This window comes from Mizuhopecten yessoensis, unplaced genomic scaffold (genome assembly GCF_002113885.1).
Source record: "Mizuhopecten yessoensis strain PY_sf001 unplaced genomic scaffold, ASM211388v2 scaffold10939, whole genome shotgun sequence".
Taxonomy (NCBI): Eukaryota; Metazoa; Mollusca; class Bivalvia; order Pectinida; family Pectinidae; genus Mizuhopecten; species Mizuhopecten yessoensis.
The window spans coordinates 153,559-164,492 of NW_018408797.1; the positions used below are offsets into that span (position 1 = coordinate 153,559).

The following is a 10,934-nucleotide window of genomic DNA, read 5'->3' on the forward strand; positions in this document are numbered from 1 at the left end:
GTTGAGAGGGGACATTAACGCGTTGTGAAATTGTATCTGGAGAAGAGTAATACAACCAGGAAGATGGAGACAGTTCAGGATTTTGTTGTAAATGACTTTCCAAAGCAGACATAAAATAACATAATAACTTAGAAGAAAATGACAACGGCATAACAACATTTAAATTTCGGCGGAAATAGACATTTTCAATAGCCTTAGCAAGTGACAAGGTTTTGCGTCGGTTATCTGTTAGGTTAGAAATACCACACAATTCCTTCAGAAATGTTGCTAAAACTTCATTTGATTCCTCTATCCACTGGCTAGCCTCAAAGGATTTTAAATATTTGTCATCTTTATACTAATTTTGTCGCTCAACACATTCGTCTTTTAATGCTTTTTTTCTGTGATTTTTCCAGAGCAGCTGTAATTCTACAAATGTCGTCACAGCTTAAACCGTTGTCCTCTATCAATTGAACAACTACATCTACATATTATTTATTGTAAAGTTTTCGTTTCGGAAGAGATTCACGATCACAATAGAGCGTTTCCGATGATTGTGCACATGCTGTACAGAGATATGTTACACTGGACGAAAGTAATTCCCTGTCCGATAAAGCAGTTACAACTCTGGCATGAAATTTTTCGAGGACATTTTATAATGTTCAATGGTTTCCCTCATGACGTTTGCATCCACAAACAGGAGCAATGTTTCCAATCTGCGAGTGGAAATATGACAATAATTATATTTATACCGTTTATAAAGTTTTTTTGTGCAGGAAATTATTTGTAAATTTTTGTTCCCAAACTACGTTTGTTTGTTCATTAACTTTGAAGTATTTAATTTCCTGAATGATTATTCAAATGAAGTTCAATTACAACGTTTGATAAAGAAGTTGTCGTTATCTAATAACAAGTATTTAGCTTTATTTATTTTCCCAACAAATTCGTATTTTAGCGTCCTATTTAATAAAAAAAAAACAAGTTTAAAACAAATATTTGTTTTTAAAGTATCAAATAGGTATAATTTCAACATAATACACGTAAATATTGCGGTTATACCAAATAAATTGTAATACATATTGTCGTGTTGTGTGCAAGATGTGGGTACTTGAGGACTACCGTAGAACGTATGTCGGGATGAAGATGGATAACGGAAAATGTCAACGTTAACCGCTTTTCGACTCAAACTTTATTTACAAGCGCAGCATCCGGGTCTTTTAGTAATGGCGGCTACTTGCAGCATGGAGAGTAGCAGAAAGAAACACTAAAGAACACAGGTACTTTTATAGAAAATAATTTATACCACCTCAGCAAAGTCGCCGAAAACGTGCATTTGCAGCATTTTTAAGACATGTAGTTAATCGGACCATGTCAGTACATCGTCCACGTATAAAATTACCTGTCAGATGAAATGCGACAATGTACTTTGGTAAGCACAGGTTTTACGAACGCACGATATACGCCAGGTTAGGTATGCACGGCTACCCTGATTAGGGTATGATAGGCAAGTTTGTGTAATAAACGGAAGTTAGTGGTTTTCCCCAACCTGATAAGCTGTGAGGAGGCTACGGTGGTTTCCTTTCCACTAACTTCCCTAAGCATGTAACTTTTTTGAAGTTGTTTTCGAGGAGAGTTTAGAAACATATTCTCGCCAAGTGTTTCGTCTGGCGTGTCCTCAAGTAGAGGGCACACAAGTAAATCCCCATTTCTGCAGAGGGTTACCACATTAGTCGCCTCTTAGGATACATGCACAGAGGGCAACAGCAGAGGTATTTTTTTTATCTCGATCCCCGATCTGCAGTGGTGATATGTGGGGTAATGGGTCAAAGAAGTAATATCAACGGTAACTTCCCAAAGAAAACTGATCCTTGCAAAGTGAAACGTATGTTTGTAGGTTACAAATTACTTCAAGTTGGTATGGTAAGGAAGTAATTTAAACAGTGTAGACAATATGATGTCAAATTTTCGAAGCAATCCGCTCCTTTTATCTAGACACCAAACAATTTTTAGAAATATAACAGGATATAACCAATATTTAAAACAATCGTTGATAAATCACACGTGTGTGTATGCGCGAACAACGACAAAGAGACATTATATGCTGAAGCTGGAAAATAACGACAATTCGGTTCAAGATGGTATAAGGGATATGGCATGGAATCTCGTAGACAAAAAATGGTATTACAAGTAAATAGCGTGTTGATGTGCTGACTAGGACTCTCGCTGCTAGGCCTACTTGCCAGTGAATTAGACTGACAATTGCTGTCGGCTTCTTTGGACGAAATGTCTGCATCTCGGTGCGTTATTTCGCCAATTACTTAGATAGCTAAATATTGACAAAGCAAATGTTTACTATATATATAGTACTCACATTTTGTTAAGGATCACTTACATTTTGAAAAAAAAATCAAAATGTTAGAAAGGTTATTATATTTTTCTTCCGTACTGTTTAGGCGAATATGGTAGCCTTCCAAATCGTCCTGTGTTGGTGTGTTCAGTCAACCATAAAAGCGCGTGCACGCTTTCTCACATCCCTTTCAAAAGCTAAGCTAGGCTAAGTAAGGCGTTGTTCAAATTGTTAAGGAAATCGATTCGATGAATATGAGATTCTTGGCGTGTTTTAGTATGGCACAAAGAAGAACCAGCCAACAGTGAAATGACGATGAATGAATGCTGCTAGCTAGCATGTCTCAACGTCAGGTTGCAGCAGACCTTGGGGTATCTCGAAGTGTGGTGGCAAGAATGTGGAATCGTTTCCAAACTAACGAAACCCTTCCAGACGTCATGCCGGAGGTCGTTCTAGGGCTACAACCCAGCGCCAATACCGATTCAAATCACCCTGTGTCCATGGTCCGTCGTCCGTCCTTAAACAATTCTTGTTGTCGATATTTCTGAAGAAGTGCCAGAGTGTTTTTTTCTGAAATTTTATATGTAGGTTCCCCTTGGTCCTTAGTTGTGCAGGTTTACTTTCGGGACTGATCGGATAAACAACATGGCCGACAGGCAGTCATCTTGGATTTTGACATTGAAGGTTTGTTATCGCCATTTCTCAGGAAGTACGGGAGATATCCATCTCAAATTATATATGTAAGTTTCCCTTGGTCTGTAGTTGTGCATGTTCAATTTTAGACTGATCGGATGAAGAAAATGGCCAATGTAGGTTCCCCTTGATCCCTCGTTGTGCATGTTATATTTTGAGACTGAACCATAAAAACAAAAAGCGCTAAAGGAAGAACTAAACAGATCTTTCTCATATTGCAATCATCGATTCTGTTTCTTTCACATTAAGTACTGTACTAGTAAATATGTGAAATGACAAAGTCACTTTGAAGGTTGGCTTTCATACACATCAGTATTAAGTTTAGATTAAAAGTTGCCTCAAGGTGCATTTACTGTTAACATGACTCGATCAAACAGACAAGAGGAAAGAAGAGAAAAGATCGAACTGACAAAGAACTAATGAAGATGGTACAATGGTGGGCTCCCAAGATCCCTCTGGGATCTCTTGTATCAATTAAACTGCATTATCCCTTTGAAAATATTTTATATGGCGAAGGCAGTGATATTGAAAAATTTGTGGCAGATTAAGTTGAATACTGGTATTATTTATATATAAAGGTGTATTTCAATTTGATATTGAAAGTTTGAAACACCCTTTTTCATTCAGGTTTGTAAAATAAAATGAAAACCCAAAGCCTGTCATATTTAATGCAGTAGTGATACAGTTATGGGATCGCACAACGTTACACGATGTGCGGTGTACGCACGGTGTGTGCACGGTGTGTGAACGATGTGCGAACGATAAAAATGTGGGCGATCATATCCTACGCACATTTGTGTGCACGATACGATGGACGAACGTTGTGCGATAACAATATTGGTTGGTGTAAATTGAGGAATGCCTTAACAATATATACGGTTTCGTGTTTAAACATATAAACCTTGATTTTTACGTATGTTTCTATAATCTACCTACACCTATAAACTTATCTTTATATCTATACTTTCTTAAATTTAGAAACTGTGTTTTTGGTATTTTTTAAACGACCTTAATCGACACCTGTGAAATCAAAACACAGTCCCGTATACAGGTAAACATAGCCTCTAGCCGTCTACATGTACCTGGACGGTAGTTTTCCCCCGCCCGGGGCGCTTACGTATTACGTCGAGTAGGGTCAGGGGTGTGAAAACACGGGTGAAGGGGAGCTATATAGGCAAACCTAATGCAAATAACAAATACTAAATGTCCAGCTGTGTTTTCATTACTGTCATACGGTATCGCATATTAGCTCTATGTGTCAGGTACAGGCCAGGTCAAACCCCGGTAACTCATCAAATTGTTATTTACATATTCTGTTACCTTGGCGCAAAACCCATTCTTGACAGTCTAATGGTCACTGCAATGCTGTGTTACACGCATTGTAAAACTGTACAATCTTCATTACTGTGATGAGAAGTTACAATAATACATACAGTTTTCATTATTGCATACGAGCTTTCCGTATTTTTTTCATTCCGTAATATTGATCTACAAATTGTGCCCAATCGCACAGTTGTGCGGAGAGAAGCGCACAACGGGGCGAACGATAGTTAAATCGCACAGTTGTGCGCACCATGTGTGGACGATGTGCAGACGGTGTGTGAACGATGTGTGCACGCTACTTTTGGTGCGTTGTGCGGTCACACAACTGTACCCAATACATTTTTAGACTGTTTTAATAGAGAACAGCTTCACGTTTGTATTCTAAAACAAATGTAAATGTCATTAAACTAAATGTTTTGCAGTTGTGTGAGGTCCGATCCGTATGTAACCCGGTAAAAGGAGTAGGTTTTCGCAAGTACGCCAGATGACTGACCCAACACTGGAGTCGTTGCAGATACTGGAGCTTGTGCATCCAGTTACCGTGAAACCAGTTCACTCTTCTTCTGTAAAGAACTTTTTAACATAACAAAAGTGCATTGATGTTGAGGTCAGTAGGTCAAAGGTCAAGGTCGTGATTACCTAATACAGATTTTTGCAGGGCAGAGGACCTTAAGCACTGCTCATGTTTATATTTAGCTTCAAAAATAGTAATAGAAAACAGGGTGAAGAATGTGTTTAGATCATTTGAATATACTATTTTTTATCCTTCCAGGTTGTCAAGTCTCTACTGGATATCAAAGACCTGCAAAAACATATTCTTCGCTCCAAAAATCAGGAAAGAGCTAGACCCTCTATAGTTGATGATATGGTATGTGGTGATGTGCTAATAACTTGCGATTGGGCTATGAAGTTCCTTCCACGTAAATTTAGGGAAGCCAAGATGGACTGGTATGCTAAAAGTGGCATCAATTGGCATGTTTCTGTTTCGCTGATCAAAACAATGGATACATTCCAAACAACAACACACATCCATTTGTTTACTGGACAGACACCCCAAGACTCTGCATTTACAGTTGAAGTCTTATATGATGTTGTCAGGGATTTGAAGCAAACTCTTCCATGCCTAAAGAAAGTACACTTCTTTAGTGACAATGCTGGATGTTACAAGAGCTCATTAAGTCTTACAACATTGAAAGTAGAACTTGGGAATCAGCTAGCCTAGCCACCTACAATTTTTGTGAAGCTCAGAATGGGAAAGGTATTTATCATTTTTACGAACTGTAAACGATACAGGTTTAACTTCCAGTTAATCCACAGCAAAATTGTTATTTTTAGCTCTGATTATCTCTTATGTTTTATACTCTTTGATATTCAAAGACCCATCAAACAATTTCAAAATGCCTCTTTTGTAGTTCTCAAAATGTGTATCATATCTTAGATTCAACCCCTAGATGATCAATTTAAATCTGCAGATATTTTCACTTCTTTTTTTATATATGTGTATAAGTTTAAGAGGTTACCTCTTGTTATGGTTTGCTCCAATTGTAAAAAAAGAGACTAACATTAACAAACTACTGAAAGATTTCTAGATCTCTCTTATTTAAGCATTGAACTGCTTTCAGTTGGCATTCATAGGCAAAAAAAGAACAAAGCCAGAATACCTCCCCTGTGTGCAAGATGCATGCGTGTAGTGTATGTGTGTGTATTTTGGGAGGCTGCGATATGTTCGTGTTTGTCTCCTTGTGATAGCGCGGAACTGATGCCGACTTTATAGTGCTACCTCACTGAAACATACTGCCGAAGACACCCAGCAGGACGCCCAACCCGGTCACATTATACTGACAATTCTTACGCTCTACCTGCAGGGTCGAAGGTATGTCAACTTGAAAACATGCATTGTCCCTTTTGAAAAATGTCTTGTGAAAAACAAGAGCTACATGCTTGAGAGTTGTAACCAGTGGCTAGAACTGATCCCTAGATCTATCACTTACTCATTTTCTATATTAATATTGATAAATTGTCAAAAATAGACATTGAACCAATACGGAACTGACCGTGCATCTTTAACACATTCCTTATATGCCTTTTTTTTAGATGCTAAAAATCTAATGGTCTTCACGTGTTCAATTTGAAAATATTGTCCGTATATATATTATTAAACAGTATCTATTTCATTTGGAATACTAGTAACCAGGTTTAAATCAACAAATATTTTTCAGGTAAAATTATAAAATGGACAGACCTCAATCCCACGAGGAACCATGTACACCTGAAGAATGTTTCAAGTTGGACTGAAATTAATGATCTTCTTTATTCTAATGGTAATTTTGTTTTAACTCACACCTCAGAATATATTAGCTTTGTCTGTATTTTGTCACTTTTACTTTTAAAAAACCCACTAAACAGATTTATAATTCAGAGTTGTTTCTCAAATAAAAAATGTGTCAATTATGATTACTAATTGATAAGCATGTCCTCTTGTCCCCTGCCACAATATGATGCGGGACAAAGAAATGCAAGTGTCTTCCTTAACAAGTCAACATATCTCAATGGATTTAAAAAAAATATTATCATTGATTTACTGCCATCAACGATTATTATTATTTTTCAATTGGAGTTATGACCCTTTGAAATGCACATATATTTTCTGTTTCAAATCACACACAAACAAATTGATTTCAATTATATAACTGTACATTCTTTTCCATGCAGTCTTTAAATGTACGCCAAATAATTAACCATGAAGAAAGGATAAGAGCAAAGCTCAGTATTTTTGCCGAAACGATGGATGCATAAAAGAATTCAAAAACCAGAGGAGCATGGATCAGCATGTGCTGATAGGTAATTGTGAAATGCAATTAGAAAGATCAACATTAGATGACCGGGTTAAATCCTTATATGCTAGGAAGCTATCAGATGTTTGGACAACCTGTACTAACCTGGAAACAAAGCAGAGTACTAGTATTGAAAAAGATGAAGGTCAACTGTCAATGTCATTTAAGTTAAAGAAGGAAAAAAAGTTTTTCCTCAGCACAAAATAATTTCATGAATGAGAAATTTAACATCGGAAAACATGGAGGGTGTAAAGTGGACCCTTTTACTGCTGCTGAGGAAATGCAAAGTGATAAACAATTTCACAACGATTAATTTTTGACTGGTCAGCAGATAGCCAGTTTTTACTCGAGACTTGCACAGCAAAACAAAAGAATTGAACATCAAGACTTCAGGGCTGCACAAGAGGAAGAATCAAAATCTAAACTACAAACTGAAATATTGGAAGTAATTGGACAGTAGTTTGATGATGTAAACTATTGTATATTTCTTCATTTGTACCCCTTCTCTATTTTACAGGTCGTTATCAATAAAATAGCTGAAACAGTAAAACTGTAATATTTGTAAAATGAGCCCTTTGAGTATCTTGAAAATTGGATTTAGGTTCTAACCATGCTTTCAAAAAAGTGTTATACCTACAGTAAATATTCCTTTATTTATAAGTGGTCTCTACCACACTTAAGAGTAGCCCATTTGTTATATGCTAAACCAGGAAGTACATGTTAGTTACACTTTAAATTTTAAAAAAAAGGTACATGGACTTATTTTGATTTGTTGTGATTTTGATAAACTTCATAAAGTTCTTTTATTAGAATAAATCTGCAGAATGGTGTCCGTCTATTACTATGTTTAGGTAAGGTTTGGGGGAGGGGGGACAAAATTCAGTGGTAAGTGTATCCCATCCTTACATTGCCTAAACTCCTAAATATTCATTAATTATTAAAATAACATAAAATTTGCAGGATAATTGAATCTTGACCTCCTAATCATTTTAATCTGATCAGATCTTCAGTAACTGGCACAATTTGTGTCCATTAGTTATATTTATAGTTACAGTTGCGATGTTTTAAACTACTAAAAAGTACTTTATTGAGTGATTATTTTATTGTTATTATTCATTTCAATTTGTAAAAAGCTCTGTCACATTAAAAGCTTTTTTAGATTGGTTTGCTGTCAAATTTTATCCAATTCATGGATTATCTCCCTTTGACTGATGTAAATTTTGTTTTCCACACATGTGAAATCACTTACAGTTCCCATATTTTATTTTTTATTATTTGTTATAATAGTTTGTTTTATTATATGGTACTGAGAAAGATGAGTTGCAACCTCCGCTTTTCTGCAGAAAAATAATTTAAAAAACAGATATCAATATTTTCCAGGAATTTATAATTAACTGCTTGAAATTATGCGTACATAATGATGCATCTGATTCAATGTATGTAAGTCTGTCTCAATGTATACATGTATGTATGTACTGTCTGTCAATATATGTGGATGTATTTGTATGTGTATTATGTTTTTTGTGTATACTAGACATGCTATATGTTTATCCTTGTTTATAATATTATGTTGTATATGGAATTTGTTAGGGTGTGAAAGAAGTATGTTTTGTGTTCTTGTCCTGTACTCTTTTTGCAACTATTTTATTTTCCCATTGCCCTTCCTATCTATTTATTGTTTGACTGATGGATGTTGAATGAGAACCCTCCTGCGTGAGGACACCATATTGTTCAGGGGCTGACTCCAGGGCTCCCCAAACCTGGCATCCCCTATCAAAATATTTATATATGTATATATATATCTGCTTCGACATCAAAACTCACCTCTTCACTTCTGCATTTTAGAATCCTTGCAAGGACGTCATGTAAATACCACCCTTTTATTTGTTATGATATGGCGACATATTTTACCGAGATTTCCAAACATGATTTAATCCATATATTCATAATTTATGTTAATGAAAGAATGTGGTCAGTTATCTATAAATGCTATGTTTTAAGCACATTGAACAGTAAATATTGTTCTATACAGTTTATTTTAAATAGAAAGGGACACCATGTAACAAGCGTTACTTCATCAAATCAATCTGAAAAATTGCCGTCACATTTTCTTTTCACCAAATAGTTTATCTTTTGTTATGTATTGTGTAGTACAATGGTTACACTTTATTTCTAAAAGGATTCAGCTATGTTTCAAAGGCATATAAAGTTATATGCAAATGTCCCATTACAATTCACCAGTATTGTAGAATCACCCATATAATAGTATAAAGACCAAGAATGGCAGCTATTTGGGAAAGTAGATTCATAAATCATTGGAATCAATAATCAAATCTGGGGTGGGGTGGGTTAAATACTGCAAATACATATCAAATTGGTCAAAATTTATAATGTGATCAGTAATAACACAATTATGTTGATGCAATATAGGGGAATAAAATGAAATTGTTAATAATCAGGTTAAGTTAGTCTGGTTTTTGTTTATATACACCAGTAAAAACAGTAACAAATAGGTATGCATGAGGAAAGGAAGGGGTTGGTGTGTGGGGTTGATATTATACCTTGGATTCGTCTCAAGCCAGCTTCATTGTCTCTCTGGATATATTGGTCTCTGATTTTTGAACTACCTTTCAAAATAAAAAAAGTGATTTACTTGAATTTGAAAATCTAGCAACCATTGATACAGACCTAATTTTAGTTCTCAATTTTTTTCAATTAGTGATGTTTATTTAAAACTTGCAAAATTTGTTTTCATATAAACTACAGTTCAGTAAAGTTAATTTACTAAATTTGTCGTTATGTTATATGTATCACCTGAATTATTATATACTGAATATGTATATATGTAGAGATTTGTTAATTATACGGTAAAAATAGGTACACGATAGGGTGACCAAGAGAAGAAAGTAAAGAGGTAGGAAAGTTGTAAGTTGTTGTGTATTAGATATTGGATTTCTGGGCTTCAAAAGTTTAGAGCTGATATTCATGCGGACACGTGCCTTGAAGAGTCGGTCACTATAGTGTTGAACCGCCTTCTCGACATAGTCATTAAGTCTGATTGGTTTGGTTTTATCTTGTTTAACGTCCTATTAACAGCTAAGGTCATTTTAAGGACGGCCTCCCCTGTGTGCAAGATGCATGCGTGTAGTTTATGTGTGTGTATTTTTGGAGGCGATATGTTCGTGTTTCAGTTTGTCTCCTTGTGATAGCTTGGAACTGATGCCGACTTTATAGTGCTACCTCACTGATACATACTGCCAAAGACTCGTTATACTGACAAGGGGCGAACAAGACTTTGGTATGTCTCGGCCAGGGAACCCAAAGCCTTCCTCACAGGGGCGAACGCTCAACAAATGGCCAAAAGTGAGGCATTGTCAATGGAGACATTAGGAAGAACAAAGTTATTTAGAAGGAGAGAAGAGATAAGGTCCCAAATTTAGTCGCCTCTTACGATCATGCAATTGGGGCGATACCAAGAGATTCTGAAGGTCAATCATCATGACATGCAGCAGCTGCAGGAAGAATATGAGTGGCTGTTTCTCTAGTAGAATTTCAAATTACCCTATCAGTATTTGTAGCGCTACAGCTTTCTCATTGAAGGTCGCCATTTGTCATGCAACCGCGAGCGCCAACTTCCGTTCAGAATAGTAGATATCTTGTCCCGCAAGGTATCGAAAAAGGCGACTAATGCGAGACCCCCCCCTACAAAATTTGCTCAAGCGATCAAAATAAATCTGCTACACATCGATGACGATTTC

At 36.1% G+C, this 10,934-nt stretch overlaps 1 long non-coding RNA gene across 1 annotated transcript; it reads left to right on the forward strand.

The window, feature by feature from the left end:
* The first annotated feature begins 1,185 nt into the window (after nt 1–1,185).
* On the forward strand, nt 1,186–6,896 carry LOC110463881. Its single transcript, XR_002464444.1, has 3 exons — nt 1,186–1,256; nt 5,115–5,600; nt 6,562–6,896. It is a non-coding gene; the product is annotated as an uncharacterized LOC110463881 (long non-coding RNA).
* The last annotated feature ends 4,038 nt before the right edge of the window (nt 6,897–10,934 follow it).